The sequence below is a fragment of the Rattus rattus genome, chromosome 1 (assembly GCF_011064425.1).
Source record: "Rattus rattus isolate New Zealand chromosome 1, Rrattus_CSIRO_v1, whole genome shotgun sequence".
Classification (NCBI taxonomy): Eukaryota; Metazoa; Chordata; class Mammalia; order Rodentia; family Muridae; genus Rattus; species Rattus rattus.
In genome coordinates this window covers 199255321-199271992 of record NC_046154.1, presented here as the reverse complement: position 1 = coordinate 199271992, position 16672 = coordinate 199255321, and positions in this window count along the sequence as shown.

Genomic DNA, 16672 nt, shown 5'->3' with positions numbered 1-16672 from the left:
TTCGAAAAATGGCATGTTTTAGAAACTTTCAAAAATACAAGGGTTCATTCATGTTTGGATGTGGATCTTTTTCAGTAAGCACGTATGCATATGTGTGTGCTTCTCACAGCTTCCGGGGATTGAACCCAGGTCACTGGGCTTCCATAAATAAGAATTAGAGACCGTAGAGATCATTGAAACAGGGGGTGAGGGCAGGGAGCAGTGAGCATTTGGATCATAGCATTGGAAGCTTCTGTTTCCACATGAGATAGTTCTATTAAAGTCAGCAACATCTGTGACCAGGAGCCTCTGCTTTAAAGCTATGGATGGGACACGTTTTATAGATGATGGTTTCACTGATGAGGTGGGCTGTACCCACTGCATTGGGGACTCGATGAATTCTGGGCCAATAAGAGTCTAGCATCAGCTCCCACATAGGATACTGAGCATCCCGCCCACTGTCATAGCAAGAGACCACAGACTGGTGGCTTCATCAATAAATAGCTTTGGAGTTCTAGGGGCCGGAGGTCCAAGGTGAAGGTATTACAGGCTTGGTGTCCAGTGAGGAAGCACTTTCCTAGTTTGTGGGTGAACAGGTGTGTGTGTGTGTGGTGGGAGGGGGAGTTGCTCACCATGTTTTATCATATTGCTGCCAGAGGGTCCTGGAAGAGTAAAATGTTAACAGGTTCATCTTTTCCTATTATTCTTTCTGGAGGATTAAAAGCAAACTCATCAGTTGATCCTGGCAGTAACCATTCTCTACTGTCTTCTTGTGGCCTTCCTATTTGTCAGCATTCTTGATTTAGCATCTCCAGAGCAGTACTACTGAGCTTTTGCTGGGCCTCTGTGGGTCAGGCATTACTTGCCCCTCAGGGGATCACTATTCCAGGTAACAAAACAAGGTGGTTATAGTCTTGCCATTGCCACCCGACTGGTGAATCACAGAGTGTGCTGTCTGACCGCCTGATAACTTCCTTTGCTAGCTGCCTGACAAGTAGGTACATTAATTAGTTTTGTTATTGTGACAAAATACCTTAAATAATCAAAAAGATTTTGTCTCATGCTTCCAGAACCTTCTATTGGTGGTTGATTGGCCTGTGCTCTTTGGGGTATGTGGTAGGATGGTGGTGGTAGTGAGAATAATGTCAACCACCTCATGGTCAAAAGCCACCAAAACAGGAAAAGCTTTAGCTCCTTCAAGGGCACCCAATGACCTGGAGACTTCTCACTAGTTATTTGAATTTTTCTACCTGTCTCAAGGGGTGCACCAGGGTGGAGACCAAGATTTTAACACACAGGCTTCTGGGAAAGATTTACTATGTAAACTATAGTTTTTACTGCATAGTTATACCTATGGCTGTCAAATAGAACTTTAAGTTCCAGCCTCAATATTTTCATCCTCCTTGTTGATAGAGCCTTAGACCACCTCCCCCTGCTCCAGTTTGCCTGAGGAACAACCTCTGCTCTCAGTTTGTCAGTCTCGAACATATCACTGAATCGCATGCCACTCCTCAATGACAAGGGCAGTCATTTAGCATTTGGGGATTTTAGTATTCATATCTGTATAACAACCCAGGTTCGTGGTTGGCTGTTGTGGTCCTATGCTATCATTGATTAGAATTCACCACCTTCCTTTCATAACAAAGGCTTGGTTTTGCCTGGCGTGAGCTAGCCCCCACCTCCCTGTCTGTAAACACTGTGAGATCGATGTCCTGGGGCACAAGGCCTAAGCTGAGAGACACTCAGCATCTTCCTCCACCCTGGCTGCAGTGACTGATCTTTGGCTCCTGCACGAGCAAAGCAACTCAGTTCCTGGCTCTTCCTTTGAACTTTCTTGTTCTGCTGGATTTGAATTTGGAAGGAAGAAGACTAAAAGGTGATGCTACACTGTCCTTTTATCACAAGGGGACAGCTTGTTGGAGAATCGTGGAGCTGAGAGACAGCAGGCTCGTTCAAGTCTGCCAGCTACCTCAGAACTAGACTTGACCCATGCCATTTAGATCCCAACACCTTTCATGACATCAATTAATCTTCCACTTCTTGGTGATAGCCAGTCTGGTGTAATTTCTATCAATGGTGGAAAGAACTTCCCGGGTCACAGAGGAGTTAAATCTATGCCTACCAATCAGAATGGCAACAGAGGATGTCAATGTCTGTGAGTCCACAGTGTTTACTGTAACACAGACGTCTTCTGAGATCTCTGTTCTCTGTGTCTTCACCATCCTTAGAACAGAAAATATGGAGAAGTGAGGGTTGGAGAATTACAGGGGCAGCTTAGGGCAAGCATGGTGCCTTTAGGCTCTTTGACCCTCTGTTGGCCTCGATTCTTCTCCCTTGTGGGAAACAATAAGTATGACCCACGCCCACCCCTATCCCCATCTGGTCTGCCGACATCTGCTGCTTTCCTGGCTGAGAAGTGTAGAGTGACTAAAAAGGAGAACAGTTTTATTTTATTTTCTCCCAAACTCAACAAAAGTTAGGAGCCCCAGTAGCATATATGGAGCAGAATGGAATTAGAGGAATTTCATTTTACCCCTTCCTCGTGACCCAAAGCTTCCTTTCTGAAAGCTCCATGCTTCTCTGATGTAGCCAGAGAGCTACATCAGCGATACTGTGTCTACAGTGTAGCAAGAGAACTGAGGGGGCCAGCCCCTCTCCCCTGGGGGTTCAGCAGAGTTACTGGAACATTCACTGGGAGCACATGAGAAAGGTCTCTTGAGAGTTGAGGCAAATCTTTCCATGCCAAGGGGACAGAAGGACTGTAAGCCCTAAAACTGTAAACCCATTCTGGAATCACTGGTGCTAATAGAAGACTTTACTTAATGGACCAAAGGGTGCCAAGGTCTGAGAGAAGCTGAGTTCGTTTACAATCCAGGGCACTAACTGAAAACGAGGGTGTGCTTTGGGGCGTACCCCATGTGGCATGCCACCATCTGTACATCTTAAGAAAACAGTACTACCACCATTGATAAAGCAAAAAGCAATGGAACAAATATAGTGATTCTAAAAAGAGGACCCGAAAGGAGGTGTTTTGAATCAAGGATCATTGTCTCTGGGAAGCCAGACCCAGCGAAGTCTAGATTTAGAGGCACAATCACATGTTTAAGTCAATACCAGAGGGGCAGGCTCTGCCCATTAGAAAACTCACTGATACATTATTTACATCAGCTGAAAATTGAGTCCCAAGTATACCAAAATGTTACCCCCCGGAAATTCTGAAGTCTGTTTTCAGATTCCTTGACCAAATAGAAAAGCAGGATGATGTCTCATGGGCCCCAGGAGACATGTGCTTAGCCTGCATGTTAGCACCTGTAAGATCGCTTCAGTTCAAGTATGCTGTGATCTTGGTTTCTGTTGGAATTCTGGTGTGATTTGAGAGGTTATACTGATAAGTTGCTTTACCTTATCTACTGAGGTAGATACTTAAATCCAATGTCTTGTTAAGGTTTTACTGCTGTGAGCAGACACCATGACCAAGGCAAACTCTTATAAGGACACATTTAATTAGGCTGGCTTACAGGTTCAGAGTTCAGTACAGCATCATCACCAAGGTGGAGGTGGCAGCATCCAGGCAGGCATGGTGCAGGCAGAGCTGAAGTCTACATCTCATCTGAAGGCTGCTAGCAGAGCACTGACTTCCAGGCAGCTAGGGTGGAGGGTCTTATAGCCCACACCCACAGCGACACACCCCACTCCAACAGGGTCACACCTCCAAATAGTGCCACTCCCCCTGGGCTGGAGCATATTCAAACCATCACATCCAGTAAAAATGAAAAATCTGCTAAACAGTTCTCATCACGTTCTGCCACAGGTTTTGTTTCTGATGCCAGCCGTAAACAGCTTGACAGCACGTCACAAACAAATCTTTTCAACACTGGTCCTGAATTAGTCATCTTTCCTCAGAAAACAAACGGCGTGGGCATAGTTAACATCAACCATCTTAAGAATTCTTGGAGTCAAGGGATGACTTAATCCCTTGCTCTTATGGAATCAGAGTCAGATGATGCTGTCACCTTTCATACCTTCGGGGCTCCAGAACTGTGTGCTGTATAGCAGTGAGGTTGAGCCTGAGCTAGTGTGGTCCTGCCTCAGACTAGTTTTTTTTTTTAAAGATTTATTCATTTATTATATAAACACACTGTTTACTGTCTTCAGACACACCAGAAGAGGGGCATCAGATCTTTACAGATGGTTGTGAGCTACCATGTGGTTGCTGGAATTGAACTCAGGACCTCTGAAGAGCAGTCAGTGCTCTAACCTCTGAGCCATCTCTCCAGCCCCCTCGGACTAGTTTTTGAAGTCCCTGATACCACCAGTAACGGACTAGGTATGTTGACGACAGACAAAGCCCCTAACTTGCTCTTCCTGCTTCATCCATCATGACATAGATGTGTCTTTTAACTGCACTAAGGCCATTTCTTTAGAGACATTACATTTATCATCGGGCGCCCTAATAAAAAAACAACAGAGTGAGTCATTGGCAGAATCAATTCTGGTCAACCATCTACAAAGCTGAAATTGGCAGCTCTACTTCAAACTCCTTTTATTAAAACAACAACAACAACAACAACAACAATGTAACAACAACCCCATGTATGCGATTATTTCTGCACGATTTGTCTGTGTTCTGTTCCCTGAGGAGACCAGAAGAGGGAAGGCTGATCGCTTGGAACTGAAGGTTGGGGTCTGAGGTCTTTAGAGATTTTTTTAAAAAATTTTAATTTATTATTTTTTATTTATTACAGTCCATCGTTGCCCCCTTCTTAGCCTCCCCCCATTCCTCATCCCATCCCCTCCTCTGGAGATGCTCATTGACATTCTCCTTCCCTGACATCCCTCCCGCAGAGGCCAGACCAGGTCTCTGCTGGGCCTGGGACCACCTGTGTGTGCTGCATGGTTGGTGGCCCAGGCCCGAGAGCTCCCTGGGGTCCAGATTGAGCTGAGACCGGTGGTCTTCAGGTCACCCTCCCTTAGGCCTTTTCATCCTTCCCTGATTCTTCCATAGGGGCCTTTGAGATGCTTTTAGAAGTCATTCAGGGGAATTGCGATCAGAGAAAGGACTGCATTTGTTATTAATGAAGTGTCGACAGGAAAATAGGAGGTTTGGCTTTTCCATCTCTCAGCCCTGGATGCCGAGCTGAACTGGAAAAATCAGCAGTCTAATAATCAAATAGGGAGTACTTTCTTGTCTCAAGGGCCGGTGGGTAGCTCACCGTGTTCTGCAATTCTTGTTGGCTTTCATTATGGGCAGCCTGGATCTCCCGGATCCTCGCTGACTCCTGTGGGTTGTCTTCCCAGGTCCACATGTGTGCTGTGGCTTTTTGGCCCACCCCACATAAGTAATAGAAAATAATAAATGTAACAGAAACCGACCTCTGAGCAGCTGTCATACCTATCATCTGGGTGCTAGAGCATTATCGATATGAGCTGTTGCCTGTCTCCCTAGGTCATGTGAGCACAGTGACGTCTCGTTGTCCAATCCACTGTCGCACATCTGGAGCGAACATACTGGAAGCTGCAGCCCCGTAAGATACAGTCCGTGCCTGTGGAAGTAACCGAAGCGTGCATGCCATGTAATTTTGGTGATTTTGACAATGCACTGCTCCATCCAAGATTCCTGAGGCACCTTGCAATCAAGTTAAAAAAGGAAAACAAAAAACCAAAAAACCAAAAACAACAACAAAAGTCCCAAAAAAGCGAACAATGTTTCAAAAGGGATTTCAACCATGTGTTGATGGATACCGTTCACGACTACTCTTGAGTGCAGGGGACCCATAGGCCACACGGCTGCTGACCTTCTTAGAGTAAGAGGGTCGAGGCTCGAGTCCCGAGGCTGGCGAAAAGGTCTGAAAGCTGCTTCGAGCTTAGCATGTTACAAATCTCTTTCCAGAGACAGGAAGATCTGCGTCGACATGCACTGGCTTTCTTCTTCCGGGTTTATTTCAGCATAGCGTAATCCTCCAGCGTCGCTGAGGCTGGCCTGTGTCGACGACGGCTCCTTCTAAACTGGAATTCTGTTGCTGGCCAGCCCCAGCCTCAGCTTTTCTTGTCAGCTCAGGGGCATGGCTCCTTCTGTAGGTGTCTCTCTGTCTGCCTCCCTCTTGCTGGAATCTTGCAGGCCGCTCACCCTCTGGACCTGGGTGGGGCCTGCCCGTCTCAGTCCGGCTGCAGGCGCGGGAGTGGCAGCACGCGATCTCGGGTAGGTGCAGAGTAATCTCGGAGAATACTGGATGCCCTCATTGTAGAGAGTACCAGTAGAAATGTCTCAAAGCAAACTCCATCCCTCACGCAGCCTCAGAGACTTGAGGGGACTCATGGCCTTCATGAGCGTGAAGGTTGGGCACGTTCTTGTCTGCCAGTTCGGGGTGTTTGGGCATGTGGACGTCTTTTTGGCAACCATCACCTTCAACAAAGGGTTCGTAGATGGCAATCCGGTTCTTCTTGGGCATCAACATCCAAGGCGGCACCTAACATCCTCGAACAACAGCACCAGGAAGAACTCCTTGTTGAAGAAAGGGCAGCAGTGTCCTGGCCCACCTGCCTACGTTTGGGTGGCGCTTGCGTTCAAGGCTGCCTTTTCTAGAGGCTTCCCACAAACAGGGGTGTCTGCAAAGACTCTCAGACTACAGCTAGCTTCAAAATTTCAAATTTCTAGGCCTCTCTCACTCCAGTCATGTAGACGAAGTTAAGACTTAGGACCATTTATTTTCGCATTTGCTACCTTCTTTTCTAGCTTTTGATGTTTGTATGGTTTCCTTTTCTGTGCTTGTATCTTTCTGGAATTCGCTTTAGGATGTGCATTAAAGCGTCATCTTAACATTATTTTCCCAAGTGTTTTACCCTTGCGCCCACACCATTTGTCAAGTGGTCCCTTCTATTAGTGATCGAGGCTGTCTTTACACCATGTGAGTCCCTGTGTTTCTTAGGGTGTATTACTGGACTTCCAGATTGACAACAGATCCTGTGTTCCAAAACTACATTTACCCAGGCAACAGGCACTACTCTGGGTGGGTGGGGATAGGAGGCCAGACCCTCCTCATTCCTTCTCTTTCTTGCCTGATGACCCAGAAGCTGGTCTGAGGTGATCTTGGGAGTTCTGGAGGTCGAGTTTGAAAGTGACCAATTTGCCCACTGTGGTTCTCACTGAAGATCAAGAATCTCAAGGATGTTGTGTGTGTGTGTGTGTGTGTGTGTGTGTGTGTGTGTGTGTGTGTATAACTTCTTGTGAAGAAGTCCACACATCTAGAGGTCTGTGGCCCCAGCATTTTCTAGTTAGGCTTTTGCAGAAGGATTTTTTCAGGAACAAGGGAACAGCATTATATAGTTCTGCGTGTCTATGTCCAGCTATCAGCATAATTACAGATGTGGGAATACAAATGGGTACACTGGAGACAGAGCTGGGGCTGTGCGTCTGCCTGCTGCTGTGGTGCCCAGGAGACCAGCATGCTGTTCAGAGCAGAAACGGTCCTGATCAGGGTTCTCAGTCAGTTTTTTTTTCTATGGTGCAGTAAGCACCTGGGATGGTTGCTGTGGTCCCCAGTGTCCGTGTGCCAACGTGCTGCTGAGGTACCGCTGGGAGTTGAGAACGGGTCCCAGGGTCTACTTCCCCTCAACGTGTCCTGCCAGGCAGGAAGAGGAGGCTGAATTGGGACGGGGCCGGGCAGGGTTGGTTCAGGTATATGAAGGGCTGGAGAGAACGCCTCCTCTGGGAGATTTGAACATGGACCACTACCCCCCACCCCCACCCCCACCACAGGGCGATTCTTAAGAAGAGACAATCGGCTGTCCAAACTTTGATGCACAAATGCATACACTTTTGCTCCAAAGTGAACCAGGATTAACACTCCCCCACCTGGAAGGAGCAGCACGTTCAGGAAGGAAAGTCATTGGCTGAACACTCAGGACCTATCTAGATACTCATTAGTACATGAACTCCCAGACTTTTTTATGCTGGCATTGACAGATCCTTGCGGTCTACTCAATGGTGTTGTGGATCCGCTCCCAGACAGGTAGAGATTGGCGAGCTGCCTCTCAATTCCGATTCCTGGGCCATACCAGTTCTTCTGTCTGGGTGGAATAGGCCACTTGCCCATAGGGGAGGACGTCAGGGATATCCTATCACCTACACCTTGTTCCTTGAGACAGAATCCTCTCCTTAAACCTAGCCAGTCTGGCCGGCCGACCTGCAAGCTCCCCCTCCTGTCTATCCCATGGTCCCCTGCATTCTTGGTTGAAGAGGTGGTGTCTTCTTCATGAGGAGCTTTGAGTTTCATGCAGTGTATTAAAATGAACAACCCCAGCCATCATTAGATGTTATGTGTTGATTTCATATGCAGTACACCAACAACCCCAAATGGATCTGCATTCTGGAGAGGAATCAATAATTGTCTATCAATATCAAGGGAATAAGGGTAAAGAGTTGGCCACCATTCTGGAATGGTGTTTAATAATTCTAGACAGGTCATGTTAATGATTATCTGTTGCACTCATTGTCTAATCAACTTCCATCAATTTACATCTGCCGCTTGAAGGAAAAAGCAACCTTCGAGTTTTCCCATTCTCTTTTACCCGCATTAGAGAACTGCGATTGATAAAATCTGACCACTAGATGCCGCTGTTGCTTCGAACTTTGCCCTTACACGCCTCAGTGCGTTGGCTGAGAATTACCAATGGTGCTTCCCTCTTGCCCTGTAACAGGTTACAGGGATGGTTCCTTTGTTCTCCTACGTCCACGTGCCCATTTTGTTCATTTGCAAACATATGTGAACTTCGTTTATTGGGAGAGAGGTACCCAGGTACAAAGAGTTCCCAGGCAAGAGACTTTCGCGTCTTGATGGAGTGGTTTTCAAATAACTTCTTTTAAAACTCTGTCAGCAGAGAGGCTCACTGAGAGTCTGTCTGCAGTACTAAAGTGCAGCAGTGCAGCAAATGGAATATCTCTGAGTGTTCCAGAGACCTCGGAGCTGTAGCACCTTTGTGGGAAGCGGACTAGTTCGACCTCCCCTTTGCCTGAGACAACAATTTGTTCAACCTCATCAGTAGATACAAGTATTGCCTCTAGTGAGACACCAATATCCCGCACGAGATGCTGAATCTAAGGAGGGCGTTTGTTAAAAGGGCACGATCTGGTGTATTGTTCTAATCAGCTGCCTTCCTCTGGTGCCCACAATCTCTCTCATCGATATCTGCAGTGTCAGAGGTAATTCAATGCAGTTTTGATTGAGCAGTTTGAGGTCAAGGTCTGTGCTAAGCTTTTTCTAGAGTCAGGGAAACTAGGACTCTTACCAGTATTTACCGCCATATATCTCTAGGAAGAAACATGGCATTCCAAGGGAAATTAATTCACATGCCGAATGTATGGTACAATGATGTACTCTCAATCTGGAAGCTTTTGTCCAACAGGATTTCAATGACATATAAATACCAACAATGCTAATTTATTTGAATTTAAGGTAGTTTAAATGTCTGATCTTTCCCCCCATCTGTGAGCATATAAGTTTGGCCTTCAACTTGTGCTTTAAAAAAAAAACAAAATAAATCAAATAAGCAAACAAAACAACCCTAACAAATGTCTGAAATGAAACCAAACAAAAAAAGGCCATTGTTTGCATGGTGGCTAAATTGCACTTAACGACAGTCATCACGTCCTGAGCAAGAGATGGGGCAATCGGTCTTCCTTCTGCACGCTTTTCACCTTTAACGGCTCTCCAAGGTTGTGGCATTAACTTAATGTGTGTTTGACTTATTCTGACCTCAATCTATTTAAGCGTGCTTCTTCCTGTGAGTTCCATGGGCACTTTCGGACTGATCTGACTGGTTTTTCTGAAATACAACTCTGTATCTAAAGAAGTAAGCTTGCTCAGCCTGGGTTTGGGATCCTCATCTAGGGGTTTTACCGTCTCAAGTGGTAGCAGCTCCGCAGTTTGTAGTAAAATCTGGTACATTAGGCGTCTGTACAGGGGTGTGCCGAACAATAGTGTGGGCAAAAGGACATCAAACGGAGCAGCACAAGGTGCCTTCCTCGCGCGATATCTGTTCAAGTCCCTCCTTTTCCCTCCCCTCCCCCTCTCTCTCCTTCCCGTCCTTTCTATTTCCTCCATGGACCTTCCTTCCCTTTTTCATTCAAGTCTCTCATTTTTTCCCTGTCCCCCTCTCTCTCGTGTGTGTGTGTGTGTGTGTGTGTGTGTGTGACTGTGTGTGAGGCCACCACACCTGCGTGATCTTGCTTCAGTTGGGCTCAATTGTTTACAGAGGCACAGCGCTGAGGGCCCTCTTCAGTGACAGTCTCTCCAGGAGGTCCCACTGTGAGGCGATCCACAGAGGCCAGGTCGTCAGTCTTTTATGTGAGGTGGTTGGTTGGTGAAGCGTGTTCTACAAGAAGTCACCTTTTCTCTAAAGGTGATGACGCTTAGCTTGTGGTTTCGTTTGTCTGCTGGCTATAGCGGCTCACATCCATGTCTACGCATGATGGCTGGACCACGGCATGGGTGTGGCATCCACTGGAAGAACTAGCATATTCAGCCAAGCCACCCTGGTTCTAAGCGTTGAAACCCATGGAACCTGAATGGATAATTAATGCAGAGTAAAAGGCTTGAGTAGGGCAGAGGGACTCCACAGGGAGATGGGCAGGCATAAGAGAAGGAGGTAATGGAAGGGCCAAAGTATAAAGCAAATACGAAATATACTGGAGTATTAGCCATCCGTGTGATTACGCATCTTTGCTCACATGATGCTTACGCTAAGGAAAACCTCTGCTCCTCAGGCGCAGTCTTAACCACCCATTCCATAGTGAGACACAAGATTAGTCACCCGATAATGCTCCAACTTGCAGATATCAGGTAATCATCTTGTTGTATTTCCACCATGAGTCTTGCCACGCACCCTATCCAGACCCCCTGATTTATCTAATGAAACTAGAACCCTATTTCCACAAACAAGAGGCTGGTATTCTCTGGGAGAAAAGAATTATAGCACAGACACGTAGCTGTGGTAAAAGCAGGTAAATGGCGCTGAAGACATATTTATGGTGCTTGTCATTTGGGTATACAACGATTGATTCTGTATTCTCGGGAGAAAGTTTTCAGTAGCTTGGCCGAGAGCCTGACTTTTCTAGTCATGCGACTTCTGCTTCCAGCTCATCTTCTGTGACTTCTTTTCTTCCCCTCATTTTATCTGATTGTATCCTGAAGCTCAGCCTCGCAGTCGCTGATCAATATCTGCTCCATTGGAGACCTATGCTAGGCTGTGTTTTAAATACTGTTTTTACGGTAACTTCAAACAGCTGCTTTCAGCCTACAGATCCTTAGTTTTCAAGTTACAGACTAGCTTCTCTCCAGTGTCTACAGCTGAACCATTTCAACATGGACTCTGGTCTGCCTTCCCCTTCTGTTCCTTTGGCTTTATCCCATGGAGAGCTCTGGAAAACTTTAATAAAGTCAGAAAGATTAGGGGCCAGCTCACACTGGGTTCACATGGAAACTAGACTTTCTCAGAGGGTCTTATAAAGATACAGGTATTGTTTGGAGTAGCATTTCCCAAAGGCCCTTGCTGGAAGCGTGGTTCTCAAATGCAACAGTGTTTCAACACATGGGAGCTTTGGGTTATACATTTGATCTAAGTTTGATCTAAGACTTAAGCCCTGAATAAATCCACTGATAATAGTTTTGTTATTCAGTGGCAACTACTAGTATAGAGTTGTGAAGAGGTAGTCCTTGAATCATGTTTGGAACATATTCTATACTCAGCCTCTATCTACTTTTCTCCCTCCCTCCCTCCCCTCCTCCACTCCCTCCCTCCCTTTTATCTTCTTCAAATAGCCTGGCTTCAAGTTAGCTAAATAATCCTACTCCTGGCTCTTCCAGCGACCTCTTGGCGTCTACCTCCTCCTCAGGCCTGCAACAAAGAAGCCGGCTCCTGCAGCTGGAGCCTCCAAGCATCAGCCCAGAAACAGCCATGAGGGACATGTGACAGAAAGTATGAGTAGACTGAGCTTGTGGTCTTGGGCAGGCGGAGGCCAGTGGAACTGGTGAGCTGACATTCTCCCTGTTGAAATGAGTTGTGGAGGGTGCAGAATGTGAAAACTAGGAGACGATTGAGAGATGACAGAAACCCCTAGTCTGAGCAGCTAGAAGGGTGGAGTCATGAGAGGTGGGTTTGAGATTAGTATTAAATATTGGACAAACTGAATGGGGAAACTAGAGATTTATTTAGTTCTGGAGAAATCTGCTCTGGATATGGGATTGCAGAACCACCAATAATGGTACTATCTAGAACCTGAGTGATGGAAGAGAGCACAAAATCTAAAACAACAAAGGAGACTTTCCTGTAGATGGTGGCGTTGGTCCCTAAGCACGTGCATGCCTCTTGGGCTCTTAGGCAATGTCTAGAGACCTTTCTAGGTCATTCAGCCCGGGGCAAACTGGCCTGTGGTGGTGAGAGGCTAAGTACCACTGTGAGACCTGATGCGTGGGAACAGCTGGAGTACAAGAAAAATTATGCAGTTCAGTATCAAGAGTGTCAAAGCTGGAAGACCTTGAGTAGAGGAAGAGCAGTCAAGCACTGAGCTGTGGGCTCTGAGCATTTAACTAGTTAACGACGAAACCATAAAAGAAAAAACTGAGGCGGGGGATCTTAGAGCACGTAGAAAGAAACACAGTACCTCCCAGGAGGTGTGCCAGGTGTTGTGGTGCACTCGATGAGAAACTGGGATCATTGTACTCATCCGCCAATGGGATCTTGACAGAAAACTTCTTTATGGGCTACTGATGAATAAAACTAAATGAAAGAACAGGGACTCGGGCAGGCAGAGCGAAGGAGTCTTTGGAAAACTTTGTTGCAAGAGGAGCAAGAACTGGGGCACTATCATCTGTCTATTTGTCCGTCTGCAGCAGTCCTGAAGTTGTGATAACGATAATTCTGGAGATTTGAAACATGGAAATTTACTTAGGGACTTCTAAAACGAAAAGGCAAATGTCTAGAATGGGTTGTTGGGGCTTGGTTTCCACAGGCCAGGAGAAGGGTTGGTGGCTTGGACCAGAAGCTAGACCAAACTGTTCAGAGATGTTGTTTGCAAAAATATATTTTATCATCCTATAAAGGCCTGGGTATTCTATGGAATCTTCATGACACATCCTTTGGCTTTCCTTGACTCTTTAAATTTGTAGGAATGCTTCTTTTGTGATGTTTTTGGGGGTACAGGTGTTGTAGGATAATGGGTGTCAAATCAGGTGGTTCTCAGCATGTGGGTCTTATTGACCTTGGGGTCGTTAGATGACCCTTTCACAGGTCTCTTGAACCATGGGAAAACACCAGATGATATTTACATCATGATTCATAACCGTCTCAAAATTACAGTTATGAGAGATTTGTAACAAAACAATTTTTTGAAAATCGCCTGGGGAGCTGAAGCAGAGGTCCGGGAGGCTGAGAGCCACTGCAAAGGCTGTGGCCACTGACCTGGCTCAGTTTACCTTCCTTCAAGCCTGTCTCTTGGAAGAGGCTTCTCATGAAACTAACTCCGTGCATCATTTCCTGTTTAAAACAGAATCTACTTTTCCTTCCCTCTTTGGCCCCACTGGATTCATCTCAGTTGACCCCTGCCTCTGGCCTCGCCTTCTTCTTCCTTCACCTTCCTCTGAGCAGCCATGTTGTTCTGGACGGTCTTGTGTTTCCAGATTTCTGTCTGGGTGTCAAATCGTTTCTCTGACGCCCTACATTTGGACTTCTTCTTCTTTCAGCCTTTCTTCAGGCTGTGAATTAAGATTAAATTTGCTTCGAGAAGCTTAAAAAGCACAACATGGAATGGACCTCTTGGTAGGTGAGGGAGGAGAGGCCGGATGAATGCTTCTAGAACCTGCTCTTAACAGCCATCGTTAACACGGCCTGCGAATTACCAGTCTGATGTTTTTTAGATTTGGTTGTTGTATTAAATCTATTGTTGCCTGGTATATACCTTTAATCTATGTGATCTTATTAACCATATGTTCCTGCTTTACATTTTGACATTTATCTTGGACATGATTTTGAATCAACAGTTTATTAATTATTTAGTGATTGAGTCATGGGCTGTCTCTGCTGTAACGCCGCCAAAAGACTTTAATGGCTTATTCACTGGGGTTGCTGGATGTCTTTGACAACACAGCCCTTAGCCCTTAATGTCTCTGATCAGATTGACTGTATGAATTCAATTCCTGTTTGTTCATTTATTTGTTCTGATGCTTGCCACTTGCCAGCCATGAGGCTCGGCACTCAGGGTTAATGGCATGCCACACTCCGGGAGCGCCGACGGCATCGGGAGCGCGGAAGGGAGAAGCGGCGGAAGAATGCGCCTGAGTTTTAGGCAGTGTGCTTGAGAATGCCGCGAGGGGGCTGGAAGAGGGCAGATGATTGACGCAGATCAAGAGAATCTCAAGAAGCAATGTCTGAAATGGCGAGCAGACCGGGAGAGCTAAAGCAAGCAGGGTTACAGATTGATGGCGATAGAGGCGATCTTAGAATTGTTGCGGCCTAGTCTACTCCAGTGAAATGTACAACAAAATCTACCAAACATTAGACAAGCTTCACTTTATTTACAAATGTCCTACTCCGCACCTCTGCATCAAGTTACTCCTCAAATATATGCTTCCTGGACCACAATTTTAATTAGAGTCACTGGGAAGGTTTCCCCCTAATGACAGCTTGGCAGTGTCTGCTCTAATCATTGGCTCTTCCAAAGTCTGCAGAGGACAAGGGATGACTCAGAGTCGAAGGAAAAGCCAAAAGGTCAGTCGGAGCACCATGTGACCTGAATATATCTTGAAAACTCAACATAATGCTAGAAGAAAGACTTATCGACTATCAGTGGATGACTATGAAATAATGTTAACTGTCAATAGCAAGCGAAAGGATATACCATTAACATGGTAGATGGTAAAACTTGCATGGCCATCATTATTATGCGTAAGAGAAGGCTTTGGATAGCGTCAGGCCCTGAGACTTGAACTTTAATGGACTGATCTGTACAGGCTGCTTGGATATGGAAACTTTAGATAGCAGACGCCGTGGAACTTGGACTCTACAGATTTCTGAAAACACACTCTCACCCGCACTACTCTTTGGTGAGCTCAGCTGGTACAGTTAACCTGAAAAGACAGGTGGAAAGAAGTGTTATTTGAGGAGCTGGAGAGAATGGCTCATTGAATTTAAGAGCATGACTGCTCTTCAGAGGTCTGAGTTCAATTCCAACAAGAAAACACATACATTGGCTCTGACCCAACTTCATCTGTAGTGCGATCTGAGCGTCTTCTGGTGTGTCTGAAGAGAAACGCAATGGACCCTGTCAAAATAAATATGTAAAAACTAAAAAGTTGACTTATTTTACGCATTGGTACTATTTCTGATTGAAATAAATATATGCTGGGTAATAAATTTGAAAATATTAGGAAATGCAGGACTGGAGAAATGATTTTATGGATAAATTACTTGTTACTGGCTTGAGATCTGTAAATCTCAGACCTTGACAATGGGTAGCGGTGCTTATCAGCCTGGCACTGGGGTGAGGCAAGGCAGAGTTGACCCCCAAGCTTGCTGAGTCAAGCAGTCTAAACAATCAGTGAGTTCCAGCTTGGGTGGGAGCCATGCTTGCTCAAGATAAAGGCGAAGAGTAATAAAGTAGAAGACACCCAACTTTGACTTCTGACACACCGGGTGCACAGACCTGCACCCCACACTGACCCCCACACACACACACACAGTACACAAAGTCAACCCCAATATATTCGGATGCTGCTATTTGAGGATGAGTCTTCTGTATCTACACTCGCAAGTTCCCCCAACATGTTTCCTATATTGGAATATCTTTAATATATGCGATAATGAGATCAGTTTATATAACTTTCTGATACCACTTTTTTACATTAGTACCATGTGTGCCCGCGAAACCTACCATTTTGCAGTCAGATCTACAGCTCCATTGCAATAAATACATTCGGGCTGGAGATGGCTCAGTGGTTAAGGGCACCGACTATATTCAGAGATCTCTGAGGTTCAAATCCATGAGCACTTTAAATCAGCAGTCCAGTTCAGTAGTGTTGGGGCATTACCTAGTGAACAGCCGAGTCTCAGCTGAATCGGCTTTGACTCAGGAATCCTGTTCAGAACGGTTCCGCTGCCTCTCAAGATCAACCGAGCTCAGGACTAACAAGCGACAGCTCTATAAGCAAGCCCAGCCAAACCTCGATACAGTTCATTGGATCTGTATAGTCCTTCCGACCATCATGTGTCCTGCACAGGTCTTCACCATGGGATGCCTCGCCTCAGTGGTGAGTGTCTCAGATGACATTCCTCTGTTAAGCTTGGTCTGAGTAAGTGTGAAGAAGCATCAGCACACCTGAAGATTTTAGTACGTTTCTCTCTGAGTCCCGACAGTAAAACTCAACTAATGCAATGTAAGACGAATAATATAACCACGTGTCATTAACGAAGAATCCTTCATCACATGTCCTTTTCATGTGTTTAACTTACTTGACCCATCTTCTTTTCTTATATGTCTGCAAAATGTTCCTAAATGAGTCTGCCCTTAACCTTTCATCTTTCTGTGTCTAGCAAAGCGAAATGTTCCTTTAGCCATTTACTCAACTTTACAATCTAGCACAACTGACTTTCCAGAGAACTCGTAAGCCAATTTCTACTTCCTGGTTCCACTTCTTGTATATAT